Here is a 25920-nt window from a genome sequence, read left to right on the forward strand (position 1 = left end):
TCTCTCAGTTCACACAATTTAAAGGAAATAGGAATGCTGGCAAGGATGTGGAGAAAGGGGTACAATCATACGCCATTAGTGGGAATGTAAATTAGGACAGCTATTATGGAGAACAGTATTAAAGTTCCTCAAAAAACTAAAAATATAATTTATATGATCCAGCAATTCCACAGCTAGGTATATATCCAAAGAAAGGAAATCAGTATATTGAAGAGACATCTGCACTTCCTTGTTTATTGCAGCACTATTCAGAATATCTGAGATTTGGAATCAATCTAAGTGTCCATCAACAGACAAATGGATAAAGAAAATGTGGTACATATGCACAATGGAGAACTATTTATCCATAGATAGGAATGAGATCCTGTCATATGCATTTTTTAAACTTCTAATACATCATATGATCTATCACACTTCCCAAATCATATTTACTTACTTTGTGTTTTCATCCTTAACAGAGTAACAGCACACTTAGGGCAGGGGTAATATGAGTTTGATTCCCTTTTTATCCTTAGCTAAAGGATACCTAGTACACAATAATTACATATTATATAATATTTTTGAACAAATTAATATGCTACCATAGATTTTAGTACCAACTACAAGTTGATTTTAAAGCTTTAGTTCAAACCCAGGCCTTTCTCCCAAACTTAATATTTGCTTATCTGAATTTCTGCTAAACTCCTCACTAAAAGTTCCACAAGAACCTCAAACATAACATTTCTAAATAATGTATAGTTATTTCTTTTTTCTCTTCTCTTTCTCCTGTATGAATTTCAGTTAGCAGTACTGCTATCAAACCAATCAACCAAGAATACCTACTAGGCATTTTTACCTGCTTTTCTCACACTCATATTAAAAAAAATGAACAATCTTGTGTATTTGATCATATCACTCTGCTAAATAAGTTTATTTAATGGAAAAATAAACAACCTAGCAATATATTCAGCCAAGGAATTGAAAGATCTATGTAAAGAAAACTATGGAAGACTGACGAAAGAAATTGCTGAGGACACAAACTAATGAAAAAATATCCCATGCTCATGAGTAAGAAAATTAATATAAAATGAACATACCACCCAATGCAATCCACAGATTCAATGAAATTACTATAAAAATACCAATGTCATTTTTCAAAAAATTGGGAAAAACAATCCTAAAATTTATATATAATCAAAAAAGAGCTAGAATAGCCAAAGGCAATTCTAAGCTAAAAGAATAAAGCTGCAGGCATCACTGACTTCAAATTATACTACAAAGCTATAGTAAACAAAACAGCATAGTACTGGTATAAAAATAGACACATAGATCAATGGAACACAGGAGAAAACTCAGAAATAAGCCACATATCTACAGCCACCTGATCATCAACACAGTCAACAAATATACTCTGGGGAAAGGATACCCTACTCAATAAATGAAGCTGGGAAAATAGGATGGCCATATGCAGAAGGATGGAACTGGACCCCTATCTTTCAACATATACAAAAATCAACTCCAGATGAATTAAAGACCTACATGTAGACCTGGAATTATAAAAATACCAGAGGAAAGCCTAGGGAAAATGCCTCTTAACATTGGTCTATGCAAAAACTTCCTGACTCTGACATCAAAAGAACAAACAATAAAAACAAAAGTAGACAAATGAGACTTAATTAAACTAAAAAGATTCTTACAAGTAAAAGAAACAATAGAGTGAACAGAAAATCTGAAGAATTGGAGAAAATATTTCAAATTGTGCATGAAGCAGGGAAATAATATCCATTTATAAGAGACTCAAAGACTCAACCAACAATAACTCCATTAAAAAGTGGGCAACACACGAGTAGACACTTTTCAAAAGAAGACGTACAAGTAGCCAAGAATCTATGAAAAAAATGTTCAACATTCCTAATCATCAGAGAAACGCAAATTAGAAACATGAGATATCATGTTACATCAGTCACAATGGCTGCTATGAAAAAGTAAAAAGAAAAAAAATGTTTAGGATGCAGAGAAAAGGAATGCTTATACACTGTTGGTGGGAATGTAAGTTAGTACCACCTCTATGAAAAACAGTATGGAGACTTCTCAAAGAAATAAAAATAGAACTACTGTTCTATCCAGCAATTTCAGTACTGAGTATCTACCTAAAGGAAATGTTATCCTTCTATCAAAAAGATTCTAGGAGAGAAATATCCATGTCAAGATAGCTGACTAGAAGCAGCTAGTGTGGGCTGCTCTCACAGAAAGGAGATGGGGTGGCCAGTAAACACTAACTGTTCACCTAGATTATCCAGGAGGACACATTGGGAGTCATCAAGGAAGCAAGGAAACCCACAGAGACCAGAGAAGAGTGACACAGCACAGCCACTCTGCCGGGATTGGCAGGGAGGCAAGTGAGGTTCCCCACTGCAGAAAATGAGTGAGAGAGAACCCCCAGGGATCCATATTTCTGTCATAGAACTTTGCAATCCTGGGCACAGGGAATCCCCCCGACCACCTTCCCCTGGGACCTCTGTAGTGACACAGAGAGCTTCATGGAGTCTGTGCAGAGCTTCTGCTCAGGCACATATGGATCCCCAAGGGCCTTGGATTCCTGAGCACCCCAGCACTAGCTGCTGTTTCTTTGCCATCAAAAGAGTCCAGGCTCTCTCATATACTTCCAGGGCTGCATCCTTTGTGCTGAGGAGCCTACAATCTGCAAGCATCGCCTCGGTTACACCTAACCAGGCAAAGCCCAATGCCTTGAGACCCCAGCGCATCCACCCCACCCCTGCCTGAGCACTTGGACCCGTAGCAGCTCTGCAATTCTCTGAGATGGAGCTCCCAGAGGTAACAGGCAGGCTGCTTTTTTTGCTGCTTCTGCATTCCCCACCCCTACTGCCCTCAGGTTAGGGAGGGAGCAAAGAGCCTAAAAACTATTGTGGGCTTCCAGCACACCACAGCTGCCTTAAGGAAAATAAGTCACACTATTTTCCATGGGGGCTCCTGCTCCTGTTACTCCTCACTGGGCAGGGATTCCCAATCTGGACCCCCAGCAAGTCATGCTGCCCCCAGCCTGAGCCCTTCAATTGGTGACAGTCCTGTGTTTCTCTGGGGAGGAAATCCCAGAGACAACCCACAGGGCCTCTACCATTGCTGTGTAGCAGTACTTCCCTTGCTGCCCTCACACTGCAGGAAGAAAATAGACCCTAATTGGTTTGCTGGCACCTCCAACACACCACAGCTGCCATATGGAGAGGAGTCCAGTCTCTCTTCCCCGTGAACCCCTGAATCCGTGCTCTTCACCAGGCAGAGCCCCCAGCTTGGGCCCATAGTGCAGCATCTCTCCCATAGCAGCTCTTTGTCTCTCTGGGGTGAAGCTCCCAGGGGTATCTGACAGCTCCTCTGACACGGCTGCTGCAGCCATACCTGTCCTTGCTACCCACAGGCTGGGGAAGGAACAAAGAGCCTGAGTGCTTTATTCATGCTCCTAGCATGCTGTAGACACCCTATAAAGAAGAGGCCAGAATGTGTTTCTTGCAATCCCCCTGCTCCTCCCTGCTTGTCACCAGGCAGGGGCCCTTGGCTTGAGCCTGCAAAACCACGATCCAACCCTGGGCCAACAGCTCCAATTAGCAGCAGCTCTGTGTTTATCTGCGGTGAAGCCCCAAGAGACAAGTGAAAAGCCCTCTACCATTGCCATTGCCAAGGTCCCCACCTCTGCTACCCCAAGCTAGGGAGGGAGCAAAAAGCTGGATCATGACCCAGGGCTGCAGTGAGCAACCTAGAAGACCTAAGCAGAGATCTGCAGGTAGCCAGAACTCCAGGAGGAGAGACGCTTACACTCTCAGAGAAATGGGAGGTAGCCCAGTGGCCAATGCCAGGAAATATAGAGGAATCCCATGGCTGAGCAAGAGTCTACCTACCAGCCATTACATATAAGGACCATCTCCTGTATTGCAGCCTAAGCATCAACACCAATAATACTTTTATAATATACTCTACTGTGAAACCAAGGACAAGAGTTCAGCTACAAATAAAAATCCTGCACAAAGCCTTGGCTCTGTGAAAACCCAAGAATAAAGCCAACTGACTACTCAAAATACACCACAGTTAGAGGGATATTAGCCCACACAATGAGAAAGCACCAGTGCAAGAACTCTGGCAACTCTAAAAGCCAGTGTCTTAACTCTAAATGACCACACTAGCACCCCAGCACTGGTTCTTGACCACAATGAAATGGCTGAAATGGCAAAGAATTAAAAATCTGGATGACAATGAAGATCATCGAGATTCAGGAGAAAAGTTGATACCCATTCCAAATAATCTATGTATCCAATAAAATAATTCAAAAGATGAAAGACAAAATAGCCATTTTAAGAAGGAACCAGACTAAGCTGATAGAGCTGGAAAGCTCACTATAAGAGTTTGATAACATAATCAGAATTATTAACAATAGAAGAGTCCAAGCTAAGGAAAGAATCTCAGAGTTGGAAAAACAGTTATTCAAATAAACTCAGACAAAAATAAAGAAAAAATAACTTTACAAAAATGAACAAAACCTCTGGAAATATGGAATTCTATAATGAGACCAAATCTACAACTAATCATCATTCCTGAAAGAGAAGGAGAGAGAGCAAGGAACTTGGAAAACACATTCAACAATATTGTCCATGAAAATTTTCCTAAACTTGCTAGATAGGTTGACATGAAATTCAGGGAATTCAGAGAACTCCTGCAAGATACTATACAAGATGACCATCCCCAAGATAAATAGCAAATTCTCCAAGGCCAAAGTGAAAGAAAAATACTAAACACAACTAGAAAGAAGGGGCTGGTTACCTACAAAAGGAACCATCGGGTTAATAGCTGACCTTTCAACAGAAACCTACAAGCTAGAAAAGATTGGGAACCTATATTCAGCATCCTCAAAGAAAATAAATTCCAACCAAGAATTTCATATCAAGCCAAACTAAGCTTCATAAGAGGAGAAATAAAATCCTTTCCAGACCAGCAAGCATTAGGGGAATTTGTTACCATCAGATCTGCCTTAGAAGAGACCCTTAAGGGAGTTCTAAACATGGAAACAAAAGACTGTTACCAGCCATCACAAAAACACATTCAAGTACACAGACCATCAACACTATAAAGCAAACTTATAATCAAGTGTACATAAAATCCAGCCAACAACGTCATGACTAGATCAAGTCTGGATATATCAATATTAATCTTGAATGTAAATGTGTGTCCAGAATTGGTTCCTTCCAGTGGGTTCTTGGTCTCTCACTGACTTCAAGAATGAAGCCGCAGACTCTTGCAGTGTTACAGTTCTTAAAGATTGTGTGTTTGAAGTTTGTTCCTTCAGACGTTCAGATGTGTCTAGAGTTTCTTTCTTCTGCTGGGTTTGTGGTCTCGCTGACTTCAGGAGTGAAGCTACAGACTTTCACAGTGAGTGTTACAGCTCTTAAAGGCATTGTGTCTGGAGTTATTCATTCCTCCCTGTGGATTCTTGTTCTCACTGGTTTCAGCAGTGAAGCTACAGACCTTCGCCGTGAGTGTTACAGCTCATAAACATAGTGTAGACCCAAAGAGTACACAACAGCAAGATTTATTGTGAAGACCAAAGCTACAAACCATCCACAGTGTGGAATCAGACTGGAGCAAGCTCTGGCTACTGGCTGGGGTGGCCTGCTTTTATCCCCTTATTTAGCCCCACGCACATCCTGCTGATTGGTCCATTTTACAGAGAGCTGATTGGTCCATTTCACAGAGTGCTGATTGGTCCTTTTTTTACAGAGTGCTGATTGGTGCATTTACAAATGTTTAGCTAGACACAGAGTACTGATTGGTGCATTTACAATCCTTTAGCTAGACAGAAAAGTTCTCCAAGTCCCCACTCGACCCAGGAAGCCCAGCTGGCTTCACCTCTCAAATGGGCTAAATGCCCAACTTAAAAGGCACAAAGTGGCAAATTGGATGTAGAAGTATGACCCAACTTTATGCAGTTTTCAAGGGATCCATCTTGGTTGGGCATGGTGTAATCCCAGCTGCTTGGGAGGCTAAGGCATGAGAATAGCTTGAACCCAGGATGTGGAGTCTGCAGCGAGTCAAGATCATGCCACTGCAATCTAGCCTGGGTGACAGACCACAACTTTGTCTCAAAAGAAAAAAAAAAGATCCATCTCACATGCAGAGCCACCCATAGGCTCAAAAGAGCAAGGGCTGCTATACTTATTTCAGACAAAATAGACTTTAAATCAACAACAATCAAAAAGGACAAAGAAGAGCATCACTACATAATGATAAAAAATTTGATTCAACAAGAAAGGCTTAAGTATTCTAAATATATATGCACCAAACACTGGATCACTCAGATTCATAAAGCAAGTTTTTAGAGACTTATGAAGAGACAAATAACCATACAATCACAGTGGGAGATTTCAACACTCCATTGACAGTATTGGACAGATCATGGAAGCAGAATACTAACAAAGATATTTGGGACCCAAACTTGATGCTTGACCAAATAGACCTAACAGATATCTACAGAACATTTCACCCAACAACAACTGGACATATATTCTCATCTGCATGTGACATATACTCTAAAATTGACCACAGCCTTGGCCATAAGGAATTATCAAAAAATTCAGAAGAATTGAAATTACACCAACCACACTCTCAGATCACATATCAATAAAAGTAGAAATTAATACCAAGAGGATCTCTCAAACCTATGCAATTAGCTGGAAATTAAACATTCTGATCCTGAATGACTTTTGAGTACACACTGAAATTAAGGCAGAAATAAATAAATTTTTTGAATGTAATAAAAACAAAAATACAGCATGTCAGAATCCCTAGGACAGATCTAAAGCAGTGTTAAGAGGAAAGTTTATAGTGCTAAATGCCCATAGCAAAAAGTTAGAAAGATCTTAAATTATATAAACTTACATCAAATCTGGAGGAATTTGACAAACAAAAGCAAACCAACACCGAAGCGAGCAGAAGAAAAAAAAATCAGAACTGAACTGAACAAAATGGAGATGAGGAAAACCATGCAAAACATCAATGAAACCATAAGTTGATTATTTGAAAGCTTAAATAAGATTGATAGAACACTAGCTAGACTAATAAAGAAAAAAGGAAAAAGGTCCAAAGAAACACAATCAGAAATGACAAAGGGGACATTACTACTGACCCCATAGAAATACGACAAACTCTCAGAGACTATTATGAATACCACTACACACATAAACTACAAAACCTAGAAGAAACTGATATATTCTTGGAAATATACAACCTCCCAAGATTGAATCAGGAACAAATTGAAACCCTGAACTGACAAATAAAAAGTTCTAAAACAAATCAGTAGTAATAATACAAAAGAAACCCCATTAACCAGAAAAGCCCAGAACCAGAAGAATTCACAGCTGAATTCTATCAGATGTATAAAGAAAAGTGGGTACCAATCTTGCTGAAACTATTACAAAAAATTGAGGATGAGGGACTACTCCATAACTCATTCTATGAGGTCAGAATCATTTTGATATCAAAACCTGGCAGAGACACAATGAAAGAAAACAAAAAAAAATTCAGACCAATGTCCCTCATGAACACAGAAACGAAAATTTTCAAAAAAAAAAAATACTAGCAAATCAAATCCAGCAGCCCATCAAAAAGACAATTCACAATGATCAAGTACGCTTTATCCCCAGGATACAAGGTTGGTTCAACATATACAATTCAATAAATATGATTTATCACATAAATGGAACTAAAAACAAAAAAATCACACGTTTATCTCAATTGATGCAGAAAAGGCTTTTGGTAAAATTCAACGTTTCTTCATGTTAAACACTCTCAATAAACCAGGTATTGAGGGTACATTCCTCAAAACAAGAAGAGCCATGTATGACAGACTCACAGCCAACATTCTACTGAACAGGCAAATGCTGGAAGCATTCACCTTGAAAACCGGAATAAAACAAGAATGCCTACTCTTACCACTCCTGTTCAATGTAATACTGGATGTCCTAGACAGAGTAATCAGGCAAGAGAAAAAAAAAAAGCCTTCTAAATAGGAAGAGAGAAAGTCAAACTATCTCTCTTTCCAGACAATATGACACAGTACCTATAAAATTCCACAGTTTCTGCCCAAAGGCTCCTAGATCTCAAAAACAACTCCAGCAAAGTTCCAGGATATAAAAAATTCTACAAAAATTAGTAGTATTTCTCTACACCCATAACATCCAAGCTGAGAGCCAATCCAAAAATGCAATTCTATTTAGAATATCCACAAAAAGAATAAAATATCAAGGAAGACAGCTAGTCAGGGAGGTGAAAGATCTCTACAATGAGAATGAGAAAACACTGTTGAAAGAAATCAGAGACTACACAAACAGATAGGAAAACATTCCATGCTCATGGATAACAAGATTCAATATTAAAATGGCTATATTGCCCAAAACAATTTGCAAATTCAATGCTACTCCTATCAAACTACCAAGGACATTTTTCACAGAATTAGAAATAAAAATTCTAAAATTCATTTGGAAACAAAAGCAATCCCAAATAGCCAAAACAATATGGTACTGGTAGAAAAACAGACACATAGATCCATGGAATGGGTTAGAGAACTGAGAAATAAAGCTGCACATCTCCAACCATTTGATCTTTGACAAAGCTGACAATAACAAGCTAGAGGAAAAGACTCCTCAATCAATAAAACGTACTGGGATAGCTGACTAGCTAATTGAAATTGGATTTTTATCTTTCACCATATACAAAAATCAACCCACTACAGATTAACTATTGTAAAGCCTATAACTATAAATACCCTAGTAGAAAACCTAGATTCCAAAAGCGATTGCAACAAAGACAAAAATGGAAAGATGGGACCTAATTAAAGTAAAGAGTTTCTGCACAACAAAGAAACTATCAACAGAGTAAACAGACAACCTACACTTTGGGAGAAAATATTTGCAAACTGGGCATCCGACAAAGGTCTAACATTCAGAATCTATAAGGAACTTAAGCAAACAAGCAAAAAAATAAACAACTGCATTAAAAAATCAGTAAAGGACATGAACAGACACTTCTCAACAGAATAAATACATGCAGCCAGCAAAAGAATAAAAAAAATAAAAAAGTTCAATACCACTAATCATTAGGGAAATGTAAATCAAAATCAAAACAAAATATCATCTAACAGCAGTAGAATGGCGAGTACTAAAAAGCCAAAGACATAACTGATGCTAGTGAGGTTGCAGAGAAAAGGGAACACATATAGACTGCTGGTGAGAATGTAAATTAGTTCAGCTACTGTGGAAAGCTGTTTGGAGATTTCTCAAAGAACTTTAAATTGAACTACCATTTGATCCAACAATCTTATTACTGGGTATATACCCAAATGAATATAAATTGTTCTACCATAAAGTCACATGCACACATATGTTCATCACAGCATTATACACAGTGGCAAAGGCATGGAATCAACTTAGATGGCCACCAATGATGGACTGCATAAAGATAATGTGGTTCATATACACCATGGGATACTATGAAGCCATAAAAGGAATGAAATCATGTCCTTTGCAGCAACCTGGATGGAGTCGGAGGCCATTACCTTAAGCGAATTAACATAGGAACAGAAAACCCAATACTGTCTGTTCTCACTAATAAGTGGGAGCTAAACACTGAGTATATATGGACACCAAGAAGGGAAAAATAGACACTGAGGCCTACTTGAGGTGGGAGAAGGGTGAGGATTGAGGGTGAAGTAGTATTACTCAATACTACCCATTGAGTAATATACTCATTAATTGGGTGACAAAATTATCTGTGTATCAAACTCTCATGACACATAATTTACCCACGTAACAAACCTGCATGTGTATTCCTTAAACCTAAAATAAAAGTTAGAAAGAAAAGGAAGAAGATACCTAGCACTTGTATGTTTATTGCAGCACAATTTGTAACAGTAAAGGTATGAGATCAACCTAAGTGCCCTCAACGGATGACTGGATAAAGGAAATGTGTGTGTGCATGTATGGATACACATACATACACATATATACACACACACGTATGCATACACACATACATGCATATATATGTATGTATATACACACATATATACATATATGTACATATGTATGTGTGCACACATATATGCATATATACGTGTGTGTGTGTGTGTGCATGTGTATATATATGTATATACAATGGAATACTATTATTCAGCAATGAGAAAGAATTAAATCATGTCTTTTGCAGCAACATGGATGGAACTGGAGGCCATTATTTTAAGTGAAACAATTCAGAAACAGAAAGTCAAATATTATATGCTCTCACTTGTAAGTGGGAGCTAAAGAATGTGTACACATGAACATAGAACATGGAAAATAGACAATAAAGACTCAGAAAGGTGGGATGGTGGGTTTTGGGGAGAGGGATGAAAATTACATAATGGGTACAATGTACATCATTTGGTTGATGTTTACGTTAAAAACTCATAATTCAACCTTAAGGAATATATCCATGTAACAAAACTGCACTTACACACCTTAGATATATACACATTTTAACCAAGATTATTTAATAAATTCTCAGGAAAATGAATTTGAATAAAAGAAATTGAGAAATTTTCTCTGAAAAAATCAGGAACCAGGGAACCCGGGGAATCGAATCACATTCTACAATCCATCTTTGTGGAATGTAGCCAACAAGATGAAGAAAGTTGTATATAGAAACTTCCATGGGAAAGAAAAAACACAGTAGTGCCCACTGAAATATGAGATATTAGCCAAAGATCAGAAAACAGATTCTAGAGGAAATAGAAGCTATTGATACGTTCTGAACATTTACTTTGTGCCAACTGTTTTAAATAGATTATTTTATTTTTCATCATAATAAACCACTCATCTATATTCCCCGTGAGTGAAGAGACTTTGGCCACCATTGTAGACTGAGATTCTAGTACACTGATGAAACTTATTAGATTCTAACAATATTTATTGGAAAAAATAAACAAATTAATATTGTTATGAAAAACAGAGTATCAGAGAAAACAAGAAATACACCTATATTTTTGTAGCAATTACATGTTGCAGAACCAAACTTTCTCATTCGCAAGTCCTGCTTATCACCACCATAGTTCGTTACCTTTTTCAGAGTGAAACATTTTCCCTGTCCAGAAGGTCTCAGGATTTCTGAAATTCCTATAAAGAATGTATTATAAGTAGCAGTCAATCAATTCCATGATTAATTTGAGACTAAAGAAGTGAAAATTGATTAATGCTCTTAAATTGTGGAACTAGGAAGGTGGAAATGCCATTGATGGAAGAGGCTAGATTTCTGATCCCACTTTTTGAAGGTAAAGAAAAGTGTTCATTGAGATTACAATTGAACATGGAAAGTGAAAATGTCCATAGTGAATGAAAGTAGGTAAGGTATTAAAAAAAAATGACTGGAATTAAACATAAATATTTAAGGATCACCAACATGGAGTTGTTTGAAGCAATAAAAAGGGATGGATTCTCTTTGGCAGGGAATGTAGAGGGAGAAGGAAGTTAAGAACAACACTTTAAAAAAAAAAGCTACTGGGAGAGGATGGAAGAGAAAATGGAGCCAGCAGAGAACACAAAGATGGCATAGTTACAGATGCAGCCCTGCTTCTCAATTAGATTGCAGTGGCGCTGCCAGAAGATCTGTGGTTCAGGCCACCAGAGTTTGTCAAGGAATAGGTGTGTCAAGTTAGACTCATTCATCCAAATGAAGTCAAGGAGTAAGCTGAAAATAAGGAGATGTTCTTGGTTTTAAATTGAATGTAGACCTCCAGCGGTCTCTCGGGGTATGCTGTGCTGACTGCCAAGAAAGAATCCCTGAATTATCAGTTCCCCAGGAAGCTGTTTTGGTGTTTCAAGTTAAATCCTAAGCAAAGTCTGTACCTTTGCTCCCTGTGGTATTCTCAGTCCCAGCAAGGAGGCCAACTGTGTGACTGGCAGGTGATCAGGATGATAAATTAATACACACATATGAATTGAAGCAGTTCCATCCTATTTGCCAGTCACACCCTGCCTGGTCAGCAGCTGCCTGAAAGCTAAAACAAAAAGTGAATAAAGAAGCTGGGAAAATAAATGGTTTCAGTACGTGAGAATCAGAGATGCTCAAACATTAGAATACATTGGAATCACCTATGATATATGTTACAATTTTAATTTCTAGGGCCTCACTTCCAGAATTACTGATTAATGGGTCTGCGTTGAGTCAGGTCTCTGCATTCCTGAAAAAGCTCATGGGTATTTCTGATGCCAGATTGTCCTTTGAACACATTTTCAAAAATATTGCCCCAGATAGTAGGAACTGAGAAAATCTTGTGAAACTGGATTGAAATGTGTCTGAGTAGACATACTCTGTTTTCATGTATAAATACCCCTTTCATTATTAATGTTATACTCTTATATGGTTCAAAATAAATGATTAGTGTGCAATATAGTAACTTTTCTGCAATCTAATATTAAGTGATATTAAATATACTATTGTTTGCTGTCCTAGAAAAAAATGAACAAAATTAATCAAATTTTGAGAAGATTGTGGACATCATAAATCATGACCTAAACACTCTCATATTTGCACGTTGATAGATTACTAAGGGGAGTGTGTTCAGGAGGCAAGGGCTCTCCACCGAGAATATCCTGCTTCAAATTCGAATCTAAGAATAGATAAGATTCCAGCCAGCTGCAACTGACATGACATGGAGTGGGGGATGAAGTACTTTCTGAAATAATTAGGTCCCAACACATTCAGAATGTTATAAATAATAAACGAAACCTTGAATTGGCTAAAGAAACAGAATTTATGCAAACTTGAGAGCACAGGTGTTTTGTGTTTGGTATGCCTTGCCTCGCCCATGAGGAAAGCAGACACGTTCAATACAACATAATGAATCTTCTGGGAAGGCCCCAAATAGATTACTTCACAGGAGCCCAGAGCAGGAAGCCAGACTAACTGTAGCACGATGCACAGCTGAGAAAGAAGATACACTCTTGAACATTAATGACTGTAGAGGCAGAGTACTTCACTGTTATGCACAAAAGCTCTGATAGATCCATTAAGAATTTTTACTTAGAATCCTCCTAAGCAACAAATACAATTGCTATGTAGCCTTTTTTTTTTTTTAATGTGTGCATTGTGGTGTCTTGTACTGCCATTTTTAAGAGCAGTGTTGTTTCACCAGGATGACAATCTTATTTTTTTACCAAGACTTTAATAAGGTTTATTATGTGCCAGGCATTATTCTACGTACTTTACAAACATTAATCATCTCTTCCTTATATCCAGTTTATGGACAAAAAAACTGAAGCATAAAAATGTTACATAACTTCCTCAAGGTCACATAGCAAAATGTGATAATACTAGATCTGGGAATTACACTCCACAGTCAGCCTTCACTCAGACAATAATTTGTTATCATGCTTTTTGCTATATTTTGAGCCTAAGTACCCAGGAAACAGGGACTAGGAGTACTTATTGAAGACAAGTAAGTTTTGTAAAATATATATACTGCAATACATTTAGATGTCTCTAAGTTGAATTGGATTACACTATAAAATGGCATTAGTACTGATGTTAGGTCAATAGTTTAGGTCTGTCAAATTAATGAATACTGTATATGAAATAGGAGAGTTCCCTGAACCCCCTTGCAGGACATGCAACAGAGGTGTGGCTTGTCTATTTGGCCACTGTGCACACTCAAACCCCTATGAGAGTGGAAGCATGCAGATGGGCAGGTATAGGAGCAGCCAGGGTGAGTGTCCTTGGGCTCCAGCTTCAGGGAAGTGTCCAGGGTTGGAATCCTGTGACTCCCAAAGTCCAAGGGGGGCATGTGTTACAGTGTGCTCTTTTAGCCTTGCCATCCATGGATCACTTAAATGTTAACCATCTTAGTGCCCTCTTGGTACCCAGGTCCTTGTCCAGCATCCAGAAAGAATTGAGTCACACAAAGACTTGAGGATTTTTGAATGTGGGATGGAGGTGGCTCTCAGCAGAATGGATGGGGAGCTGGAAAGGGGATGGAGTGGGAATATGATCTTCCCCTGGAGTTTGGCCGTCCAGTGGCCTATGTCTTCTTCGACCACCCCTAGCTGAATTCCTCTTGGTGTTCAGAGACTCCTCTCCTGTCCTTCTCTGCTGTGCCATTCTGCCATTCTTCTACCCTTCTGTTTGTCTCCTCATCTGCTTCTGGAGCCTGGGATCTGGGGTTTATATGAGCACAGGATACTGGGGTGTGGTGAGGCAAAAGGCAACTTTTAGGCATGAAAACAGGAATGCCTATTCTTATTTAGGGCAACAGGTTTCCAGGGTTGAGGCTGGAGCCTTTGCTGGGGATCCACCCTCCTCTGCCCAGTATTTCCCTGTCTCCTCTCCATATAATATATAGGCTGAAATCTCACTTGTAAGAATGTTCCCTGACAAATTAAAGACAAAGTAAGAGGACAGAAACAAAGTAAAAAGACCACGGAGTTTCCCATCTGTGATATCTCTAGTTACATGTCTATAATCTTGGGTGGTCTTAGTGAGTATGAGTTTGAGAACAATTAAATAAGAAGGAAATGTTAATGGTAGCTTTCATATGTTATTAGCAGCAGGACACTATTCTCAAAAATATGTTCATGAGTCAACATATTAAACAAATCAACTAATAACATTAAGGTTGACAGGGTGCAGGGTGGGTGGAAATCTTGACTCAGAACCAAGTAACTTTACCTGCTTTTGAGAAACATTTCTTAGATAATTCTAAAGCACTTTACAGTAATAAACTTTACACTTCCCACAAACTGTGTAAGCTACACTGAATATATCTGAAATTCCTGGACTTCTGTGAATTACTCTGAACCGATTTGCTTTTCTCATTCTACAGTCCTGACTATGATTAGTCTTCTGAATTACACAAGGATAGACGTTTTCTTCCCAGAGCTCATAAACCATTACTGACAAATTAAAAACCATATAAGAACTGAGCTTCATAGCCACACTATATCTCCTTGATGTGAATAATTGAAGATATTGTAAAATAATTAAATATTATGAGCTTTTCCCAGAAGTGTTATCAATGTGTACCTAAAAATATTGAATGATGCCCAAAGATACAAAAAAACAAAGACTATCTTGGACATGACCTTTGTCTATCTTTTAATAGAGTAATCACCAAAGGTTAGTGCATTATGCAAAGTGCTAATAAGTCTCATAAATTTAGAAAAATCCAGGTGCAATGGAATCAATTTCCCAATACCTTCTCAATAGATTTTCCAATGAAAATGTAGGTTACTTGAATTGAACAGAAACTATATGAAAACAAGTACCAATAGCCAAATCAAGTTTGTTTATCTCATTGACATATATTTCTTCTCATAAAATAAGAGCTCTATATTTATTTACCATAAACACATTTGTATATTTATTTTTACTCAAAAAATCAAGGCTAGAAGCATAGTTATGTTTGGTTCTATAGCTAAGTTTTGATTCCATATCCAAGTGTATGTATGCTATTATAATATCAGCACAACTGCAAAGGGGAATGTTAACATATCAATAGAGACCTTTCTCCTGTTAAATAAAAATTCAAAAGCTTTTGCAATAAAACACACTACAAAAATACTTGTATTATGTTTCTCAGTATTAAAAAATAATAAATGAGAAGAAAAGCTTCCTATGGTCCATGTGCAGTGAATCCATGTTTTAATTTATCCAATTTTAAATTGCCATGTATAGATTTCTTTAAAGAATAAGTATGTTGTCAATATATTATAGGCATTTTGATTTTCTGAGGTTAAGATTTAAAATATTGGTTTTACCAGAAATAACCTTAAACAAGTCAAGCCTGCAACTGAAGGATCATAAAGAATTGACTACATGGGAAGTTGTAGTCATAAGTACTTCACCTGACCAGATGTATGCTTGACTCTTTCACCACCAAAATTGATGCCACGTCTTAGACATATCCTCTCATGGGCAAACACCTATAGAGTTCTGTGGCAAATTGCTTCATAATTCTTTGTATATAAAAAGAACTGGAAGTTACCCCATAAAAAAGAAAGTTTTTGACTTAAAGTGACACCTGGACTAGGTATTTCCCACATTCCGAATCTCCAGGATTGTCAGAGAGTCTGTGAATGCTCAAATAAACATGCAATGGCTAAGTACAACACAAGACAACCTGCATATTATCCCTCAGATCTTTGGCTGTACTTCCCTTTTGCCATTTGGAATCTCTATTCATCTCATCTATAATTTACTTTTAAAAACAAAATGAGGTTTATTCTTCTCTGAAATATTCTGAAATTAAATAATTCTATATATGAAATAGACCGCATCAGGCACACTATTTATTAACAATTGATATTAAAAGTCTTTTATTATAATATCTTGAACAAATAGTTCTTTTGTACTGTTTTATCCATATTAATATATATTACAAAAAAAGAAGCAATTACCCAGTTAATTTGTCAGACCTCGGCTTCCTCTACTTACATTACTTCATTGGAGAATCCGAATTGTATGTTTTTAAGTCTCTCAATAATTTTCATAACTAATGAGAGCATTTTGTTGAACAGTCTGTGTGTGGGTTTGTTTATCAGGATGAACCATTAAATTATATAGGTTGGTACACACAGGTAACCATGTGCTGTTTGCATTTTTGAAATAATGTAATTATAACCAAAAAACTTGTGAGAAATGTGTTTTCTAAAACATGAAAAGTATTTGGGGTAAATCCCAATTCTTGGAATAGCCAGGAGTCCTACAGGTGGTAAAATGCTACCTAAACATTAGGGGAAATTAGACAATTTCCTTTAAGCTGAGTGTACACAGCAAGAAGAAAAATGTGTACAATAAACAGGACAAAAGATTTGGGCTAAAGGTTAATAAAATTTTAACAGTGAAACAATATGTACGCTGCCTTGTGGAATAAACCGTTTCACTGATAATTTTAACTCAGATGAGCAGTGAAGAGAATGCCAGATTAATTCATTTATCTATTAAACATTTTATGTACCAGGGAATGAGCTAAGTGTAGGTATTAAACAAGGACCAGCATCTGTGTTTTCTGTAATGCATTGTCCAGTTAGGAGGCAAGTTCTGTCACCAATAAATGAACCAACTGAATTTTATGCAAGAGGCATTGAGGAGGCAGAGGCATTTGTGCATGTGCTGGACCCGGACAATGGAGCAAAGGAAATATGAGCTGTGGACATTGTTTCTTGGAAACTTATAATTCACTTGAAAAGAAAAGGCAGTCACACATAAAACAAATTAATACTAACAAGGATCATAGGTTATTTAAGTAACCAAATGATAAAGAAAATGCCCGTTTAGACAGTTTAAGAAAGAGAAGCAGCAATGATGGGACTGAGGTTCTCTAATGTTAAGCTAAGGTTCTCTTGCGTACTGCATCTTCTCCTTTGACCTTTAGGTGCCTTAGAATGGATTGTGTTTTGTTTTAATAGTTTTATATTTTATCCACTGCCAGAGGATTACCCTATAAGTAGTGGCACTTAAAATGATATAAACAATAATATCTGCTATTATTATTATTTTAATGATGTAGAATTTGGCACAGAATGACTTTAGCCCGGGGTTGACTTGCCCTGAATTTAGCAGATAAATGCTGGGCTCTTGCTTCTACACCTGTATTTTGATATCTTGGCTTTACTGCTATTTTAAGCCATTTCAAACCATATTTTTAATGCATATTTTAAATGATATTCCAACAGACTTTTATTTTTTAAGAGTTATAATATTATAACTACTAAAATCTTTTTGGAAAATGTAAATCAAGATGAAAAAATATACATGATGTAAATTATACCATCATTGTAAATGACATAATTTCTTGCTATATATAAGCTGAAAATGTCACTATCTCATTTATATGATGATTTCCGTAGTGGAGTGAAATGCATGAATTCCCTATTTCAGATGCATTCAGCTGTAGTAACTAAAAAAAAAAAATCCTATTCATTTAAGGTCATTCTTGCCTGTTGCAGAGCTCTGAAAGCTATAGCTCTGAGGGCTTGAATGCTATCTCTTCAATTAAGATGATGTCATTGGGGAATGTGCCTTTTATAGGCTATGTTTTACATTTAAAGAAGGGTATTTCTCTGAGGATTTGAGTTCAATTCCTTGCCAAAATTTAAATTCAATTTAACCATTTTTCAATTCTTTTCTAGTTCTTATTTTCAATTGCAATATATTTTGATCTATGATATTCTCTAAACTAAGCAAATTATAAACAGACGTCATTGCCCTGTTATTTAGTCATTACGTGTTAAAAACAACTTGCTCTGAATCTGCCTATATCTGGTGTTAAAACAATTTAAGCATAACTTCATATTATTAGTGTTGGTTCTATTTTTTCTAAGCCTTGGAACAAGTAAAATCTTTGAAATACTTACTGATTTTCCTCCTTCCTTCCTTCCTTCTTTCCTTCCTTCCTTCCTTCCTTCCTTCCTTCCTTCCTTCCTTCCTTCCTTCCTTCCTTCCTTTCTTTCCTTCTTTCTTTCTTTCTTTTTTTTTGAGATGGAGTCTCGCTCTGTCACCCAGGCTGGAGTGCAGTGGCGCAGTCTCGGCTCACTGCAACCTCCACCTCCTGGGTTCAAGTGATTCCCCTGCCTCAGCCTCCCGATTGGCTGGGATTACACGCACCCGCCACCATGCCCAGATAATTTTTTTGTATTTTCAGTAGGTTGGGGTTTCTCCATGTTGCTCAGGCTGGTCTTGAACTCCTGACCTCATGATCTGCCTGTCTCAGCCTCCCAAATTGCTGGGATTACAGTTGTGAGCCAACACGTCTGGCAGATAATTTTTATTTCTAATAGGTGTTACAAATTTTGTTAAAAATTTTGAAGTGCAACTGCTCTTAAAATATTCTTACCATGGATTACATTGAGAGTTTGAAACTTGCATTTCACAATGATTTTTATCAATAAAAATATGAGATGTTTTCTCAAGATATAAATTTTGAAACTTCAATCACTTTTATTGACTACTTATAAGATTGGAACTATATTCATATAGTCAGCAGATGGTCCTAATATGTAAGAAATATAAATGAGAACACAATAGTTATTTCAAAATGAGATATTTAAAGAGAAAAAAATGAGTAACAATGTTTTAATTTGATAAAAAGTAGATCTGAGGAGTTGGAGGCTCTAGTGAGACATGATCACACCCTTGCACTCCAGCCTGTGTGACAGAGTGAGACCCTGTCTCTCTTAAATAAAAAATGCAGAAATACTGTAAATGAATATACAATATTATGTTTGAAATGGGGTTCCCTTTGTGATAATCTTCTAGCGGAAGGATCTGCATTTAGATATTGTTAAATCTACCCAGTTACTGTGGTCTTCTATATCTTTTCTATGCATGCCCAACAAATTTATTTATTCATTAGTGTAAGGTTAAACATTGTATCACCTCTTCTTTAAGAAAAGTACTTAATTTCCTTATCGAAGAATTGCCTCATCATCTGGTTATATTTAACACACTTAAATATAGGAAACATTATTGCATTGAAATGGGTTATTTTATAATATATGTATTCATCTTTGTAATAATAGGTCTAGCATAAAACTATGAATACAATAATTACTTAAAAGATATATTGTGAATTGAATTGAATTCATTCTCTTTATTGAAAAACTTTTTAGAATTCCAACACATACTTAAAGAGATATCTAATCTAGCTTATCGCATTTTTTATCAAATATTAGTTATTTATTAAATTTACCCTTAATACAAATATTAGCTAATATAATTGCTTCAGAAAGTCTTCCTTGTACTACACAGGATGAACATTATTTTGTGCTACTGTAGACTTGAATCTCAGAATCCTGGTTTGCAGGCAAGGCAATGGTGCTGAGAAAATTTTGTGTGGATTATGTGTATAATGAAACAGTTAATTATGTTTGAAGGAGATTCTTCCTTGAATTATGAAAATTTTCATAAACAGAGAAGAATTCCAAGAGGGAGATATTTGAGCAGGGGCAAGACATGTTAATTGATTTCATGAACTTCCAGTTGTTCATGAGTAAAATAGTTCATATTTGTTCAGGGAAAGATGCCAGATCAGTAAAGCAAATAATATAGGATTTGGATTGAAGATCAGACTGGAAATGCTTATTAAGGTCAGAATTTGATGACAACACATTTGAGCACATGTTTGGCTTTTGTGACAACATTCCTAAATAAATTCAATCAACTACAGTTTTTCATGATTTGTTATCTAGAAAACGATTCAGCACTGCTAAATGCTTTCATTAATTTTTGATAGAGATGACTAAACATTACCGTTCCATGTTTCTCTTGTTTCAATGTGCTTTTATAAGCTTGAATATATCTCTTCTGCTTTCCATATTTCTTTGATTCCTCTTGGTGAATAAAATGTGAATAGTAATACTAGTATCACAATATTTATGATTTTGTTGAATGTTACCCTTAAGGTAACCACAAAACATTTTACTAAGGAACAAATTTAAGTATATATTATACTTTGCTTTTTGTTTAAATGAATTATTTCAACATATGGAGGGGAGATTTATAGGCAAAATCATTTTGTAATCAATTGTCACAGAGTAAGGTTCTCTACTTTCTTTTTCAGCCCTCTGTGTACCTCTCTAGAGATGAATAGATGATAAACAGACAGGAAGACAAACTGGGGATGGAGAAGAAACATTGTGGGCTAAAAAATAGGTTTAAATATAATTAACTCTGCATCAGAGCCAGAACAAAATAATAAATCACCATTTTCAACAAAACATTGATAAAATTGCTTACATGCAAATATTGCAATAGAAAATTATTTGCATGTAAAGGAGGTGCAAGTTTACCATCTCACTGACATTAATATGTTATATTTTAGTTGGAATAAACAGTTTGTCTTTCTTAATACTGAATTGTGGTTAAAAATGCGCTACATATTTTATGCTCAAGTAATACTGTCACTTTTCATTTGCTAACTTATCCATTTTACCTATGGCTTTGCTCTGTATCCATTTATTTCTATTGAACCAAACAAGACCTTAAAGCTGTAGGATTCTTAAATCAGATACTTATGTTCATAATAAAGACAGCTGAACTAGGATACTCAGTAATTAAATTAGATGATCTTTCATTAGTCAGACTTTACATATCTTTAAACCACACTAATCCATGTTAAACATATATAAAGTAGGTGTTTTTCTAACTCACTTAGGGTACAATTAAATTTGCTTGGACACTATTGGCTCATATACCCCTTTTTCAAAGACAACTGTTTCTTTTACTTTTTTCACTTTAACAAGTGGCCTAGTAAGCTTGCAATTGGGCACATACATTTTAAAGCTTTCTTGTCAGAAAAATGAGAATTACTATAAATATCCAACAAGAAGTATGTTTAATTAAATTAGGCCACAATTCAAACTAAACTTATTATCATATTCTCAAGCTATAATTATATAGATTGGGTAACAACATAGAAATAAATTCAAACTGGATAAAATTTTTATATACACTTTGATTAAAATTATATACATCTTTTGCTATAGAAAAATGAACAGATAAATGGATTGAAGAATGAATAGATATGCACGATCCTATAGAACTATAAAAAATAGAAATATATAAAAGTTATGTTTAAAATGGTAAGATTAAAGGTTTTTTCTATTTTTTAGGATCTCTGTGATATTTAAATAATGTTAAAAATAGCTAATATTATAGCCATTTTTACAGTTATTTATTGTTCTTTATTGGGCATTTAAAAAAAATTGATATTAGAATTAAGGTATAGTGAATAAAATGGTCTCCATAGGCAAGTCCCCAAAATATTACTGAATGAGTAATGAAATGAGGCACACTCGTTTTTCCATCAGGATTTTTTTAAAAAATAAGGTAAGGGTGTTAACATTTGAAACTTATTTTTTGTTGTTGTTTAATATAAAGTATATCTTGAGGTTGATAACAAAGTGTTTTCATAATATAAACTCACTAGACCATTTATATTTGTGATTATTAGGACTGGCCAATGAGAGACATATAAAAGGAAACTGCTGAGGCATGAGTGAGATTTCAAGAGAAAGAGATGTTAATTAAGGAACAAGGGAACAACATTTTATCCTAAATGAGGTTTTGGACCAGTATTATGGTAGGATGAGCATACTTTTGCATTTGCTTGGGAATTACCAAATTAACACTATTTCAAGGTGTAATTAATAGCAACTTCTTTCTGTCTTAAAATTTTCAAGTTTAAGTGGTAAATTATATGATCACCTTATTCTGTTTAGAGAAGTGTAGCTAGCTTATTCAATTTACAAAGCACACTTGGATTTCATCCGTGGAATGGAGCAGAAAGTGATTGTGAAAGTCACTAAAAATTATGAGAAACACTGACAAACTTGGTAGATTGCTGCAGATGCTCTCAGAGAGGCCTATTTCAGATCCAGGTCTTGTTTACCTGACTTTCTACAGCCTTCTAGTGGGGGTTACATTTTGAGGACCCTGCTTTCTCAGCACTGAGCTCTCCATCTGTCTTTGAAGTTGCTGTGTTTTGCTTTGATCTTGAAATCATTTTTCACCGTGTTTTGATGATTAGTAATGGTGAAAGTCACAAAGTCAGAACATGGTTTTACTCATTCTCTCTTGTAGGCTTAATGGGAACCTCAAAGCTAAACTAAAGTTCCTCTTTGATAATGCCATATCCGAAGTAGTTTTTCAAACTCATTTTCTCATCTTCCTGAAAAAGAGATACACAAACTTGTGACAATAGCTAAACACCCACACATGTCTTGGAAGTTTTTTTCTTGTTTAAAGTGAAGCTTATGTTATTACAAAAACATGAGCATGCCCTGAGGGTGGCCAGGTACTTTGATTTTGGCCAGGTACTTTGATTTTCTTATGTATACCAAGAGATTCTATTTACCATGGTTTTTAGTTGTTGATTCTAAAGCCAAATTACCTAAATATCCAGAATGATTTCAAATAGCAGTCTGGGCATTTGAATGTAGGATTCAAAGATCATAGAAGATTTAATAAATTAATATCTATTTTGGTAGAACTTTCTAGATACTCTGTCAATTTAGTTCATGCTCGATTGTGCCCTGTTTACTTTTAGGCAGTTTTAAGAGCTTTCCTACATAAAGATGATTGGCCATCACCATTATCAAATTGAATGTAAGTTCATATATAGCTCATGAAACTATACTATAATCTAAGAGGTAGACTAACTGGACATAGTGCCTGTTCTGTTAGGATTTCCATTTCCTTGCGATGCTATTAGCAAGTAGTGTGGATCAAGTGATGGAGTAGCACTGAGGAAATGAGAATAAGTACAATGCGAACAATACAGACTTTATTGTCCTTACTATGTTTCTGGAAATGTAAAGGAAGTCTCCTGGACTTAGAAATTGTTTCAATGGCTGAATAGTCACTTAATTGAGAAATCTGTGTGGGAAAGACAAAATTTAAAAGAAAAGGCATTCCAAGCACACAAAACAGCAGGCAGGCATATGGATTAAACATCAAGTTATTAGCATATAAAGTAGGGAAAATTTGTGAAAATTTGTGATATAGGGTATCTTTCAACAAGCAGTGCTGTTGTGATATCCAATATAGTTTATAGTTTCCAAACATATATATGGGATAATGGAGTACAAAAGAACTACATCAATAATCTGTCCCTGCTTCTGTTTAAATCATTTCACCTATGTCATTGATCTCATCCTCTGCTACTTTTTGTCATCCTTATCTTCAGGTTCCCTCTTGCTTCTGGGTCTTTTTGGTCTTCTACAAACATTTTCAAATCTATCCCACACTTCAACCAAATAAAACAGAACAATTTTCTTTTCACACTACATTCCACCTTCCCTTTTCTACCCTTTGAATTCCGTGACTTTTTGTTGTCACTACTTATTTGTAGTCTATCTAAAACTTCCAGGCTGGACAAATGCCCTATTCACCTGCATTATTTTATTTATTTTACAAATGTATATGTAGTTACAATTAATTTCATATTATTAAGTATAGATTAGAGGCCAAGTATACTTCTAATGTCTTTATATTCACTTTATTTAATTCTCATTACAACACCATGAGGAGGGTATTATTATTCCCACTTTAAAGATGAGAAAACTGAAGCATGTTAAGTAACTAGCCCGGTAAATAAATTGCTGAAGGAAGTTTCTAACCCCTTAACTTTGACTCTAGAGTTGCTGCTCTTAACTGCGATGCTACACTATCTTTCAGAAAGTTCTCCTGCAAGTGTCCTAGAAACTGTCAGGCTGTCAGGAAAGAAGAAACACTAATGGAGAGTTCTGTTGGCAAAGGCTAGGTATTAGGCAAGGTCACAACTTGTTGGCTACATCAGCAATTTAAGGCTTTATTCTTAAAACAACGTGAAAAGTATAGGTGAGCCTTCAGGGCCCAGTGCTCTGCATTTAGAAAATAACAAAACACTGGATGAAACACATTTTGAATACTACCCTATATAGAGTGCCTGGCACTGTATCCACATAAATTGGTACCTTTCTGCAGGTACATTTCATTCAATAAGTAATCTTTCACTAGATTCAAGGAAGGACAGCCACTTTCCAACAGTGGAAATCACTAGTTCTTCTTTTTTTTTTTTCTTTTTTCATTCATTCATTACTTGAATACATGATTACTAAGTACTTTGTAAAAGCCAGTAGGTAACATATTAGAGTCACACATATTGCTATGTCTCCAGGAGGACATCCTAACAGTCTGACATCTAACTTAAATGGAGAAAATGGTCAAGTTACATATTCTTTCCCCACCCCTCACTATACCCTGAAACACTCCCAGCCAACAATAAGGAAAAGCAACCCAGAAATTTCCTATCTCTGTTTCTGCTGAGGTGTTTAAATTAAATGCATTCTGCTCTGAAGTTTTTTTGTTTGTTTGTTTGTTTTACTTGCTGATTCTTTCCCATACCCCACATTTCAATCAAAGTTCTGTGATGCCTTTTTGTCTGCTAAATTGGGATGTTGATTCCACTTCACCTAAGGATGACTTCTATTATTTCCCAGTTTATTGCTGAAGTCTCTTGATTGTTGCAGGAAGTCAGGGACCCTGAATGGAGGGACCGGCTGAAGCTGCGGCAGAAGAATGTAAATTGTTAAGATTTCATGGGCATTTATTAGTTTCCCAAATTAATACTTTTATAATTTCTTATGCCTGTCTTTACTGCAGTCTCTGAACACAAATTCTGAAGATTTCATGGCCATTTATCACTTCCTCAATCAATACTCTTATAATTTCCTATGCCTGTCTTTACTTTAATCTCTTAATCCCGTCATCTTCATAAACTGAGGACGTATGTCACTTCAGGACCCTGTGATGATTGCGTTAACTGCACAAATTGTTTGTAAAACATGTGTATTTGAACAACATGAAATCTGGGCATCCTAAAAAATAACAGGATAATGGCGATTTTTCAGGGAACAAGGGAGATAACCATAAGTCTGCCTGCAGGGCCAGGTAGAACAGACATATTTCTCTTTTTGCAGAAAGCAACTAGGAGAAATATCACTGAATTCTTTTCCCAGCAAGGAATAACCCTGGGAAAGGAATGCACTCCCAGGGGGAGGTCTCTAAAATGGCAGCTCTGGGAGTGTCTGTCTTATGCAGTTGAAGATAAGGGATGAAATACGCCCTGGTCTCCTGCAGTGCCCTTAGGCTTACTAGGATTAGGAAATTCCAATCTGGCGAATTCTAGTCAGACCAGTTGTTTGCTCTTGAACCCTGTTTCCTGTTAAGATGTTCATCAATGACAATACGTGCCCAGCGGGACACGGAACCTCATCAGTAATTCTAATTTTGCCCTGGCCTTGTGATCTTGCTCTGCCATTTGCCTTGTGATTTTTTATTGCCTTTTGAAGCATGTGATCTCTGTGACCCACTCCC

This window comes from Macaca nemestrina, chromosome 16 (assembly GCF_043159975.1).
Source record: "Macaca nemestrina isolate mMacNem1 chromosome 16, mMacNem.hap1, whole genome shotgun sequence".
Taxonomy (NCBI): domain Eukaryota; kingdom Metazoa; phylum Chordata; class Mammalia; order Primates; family Cercopithecidae; genus Macaca; species Macaca nemestrina.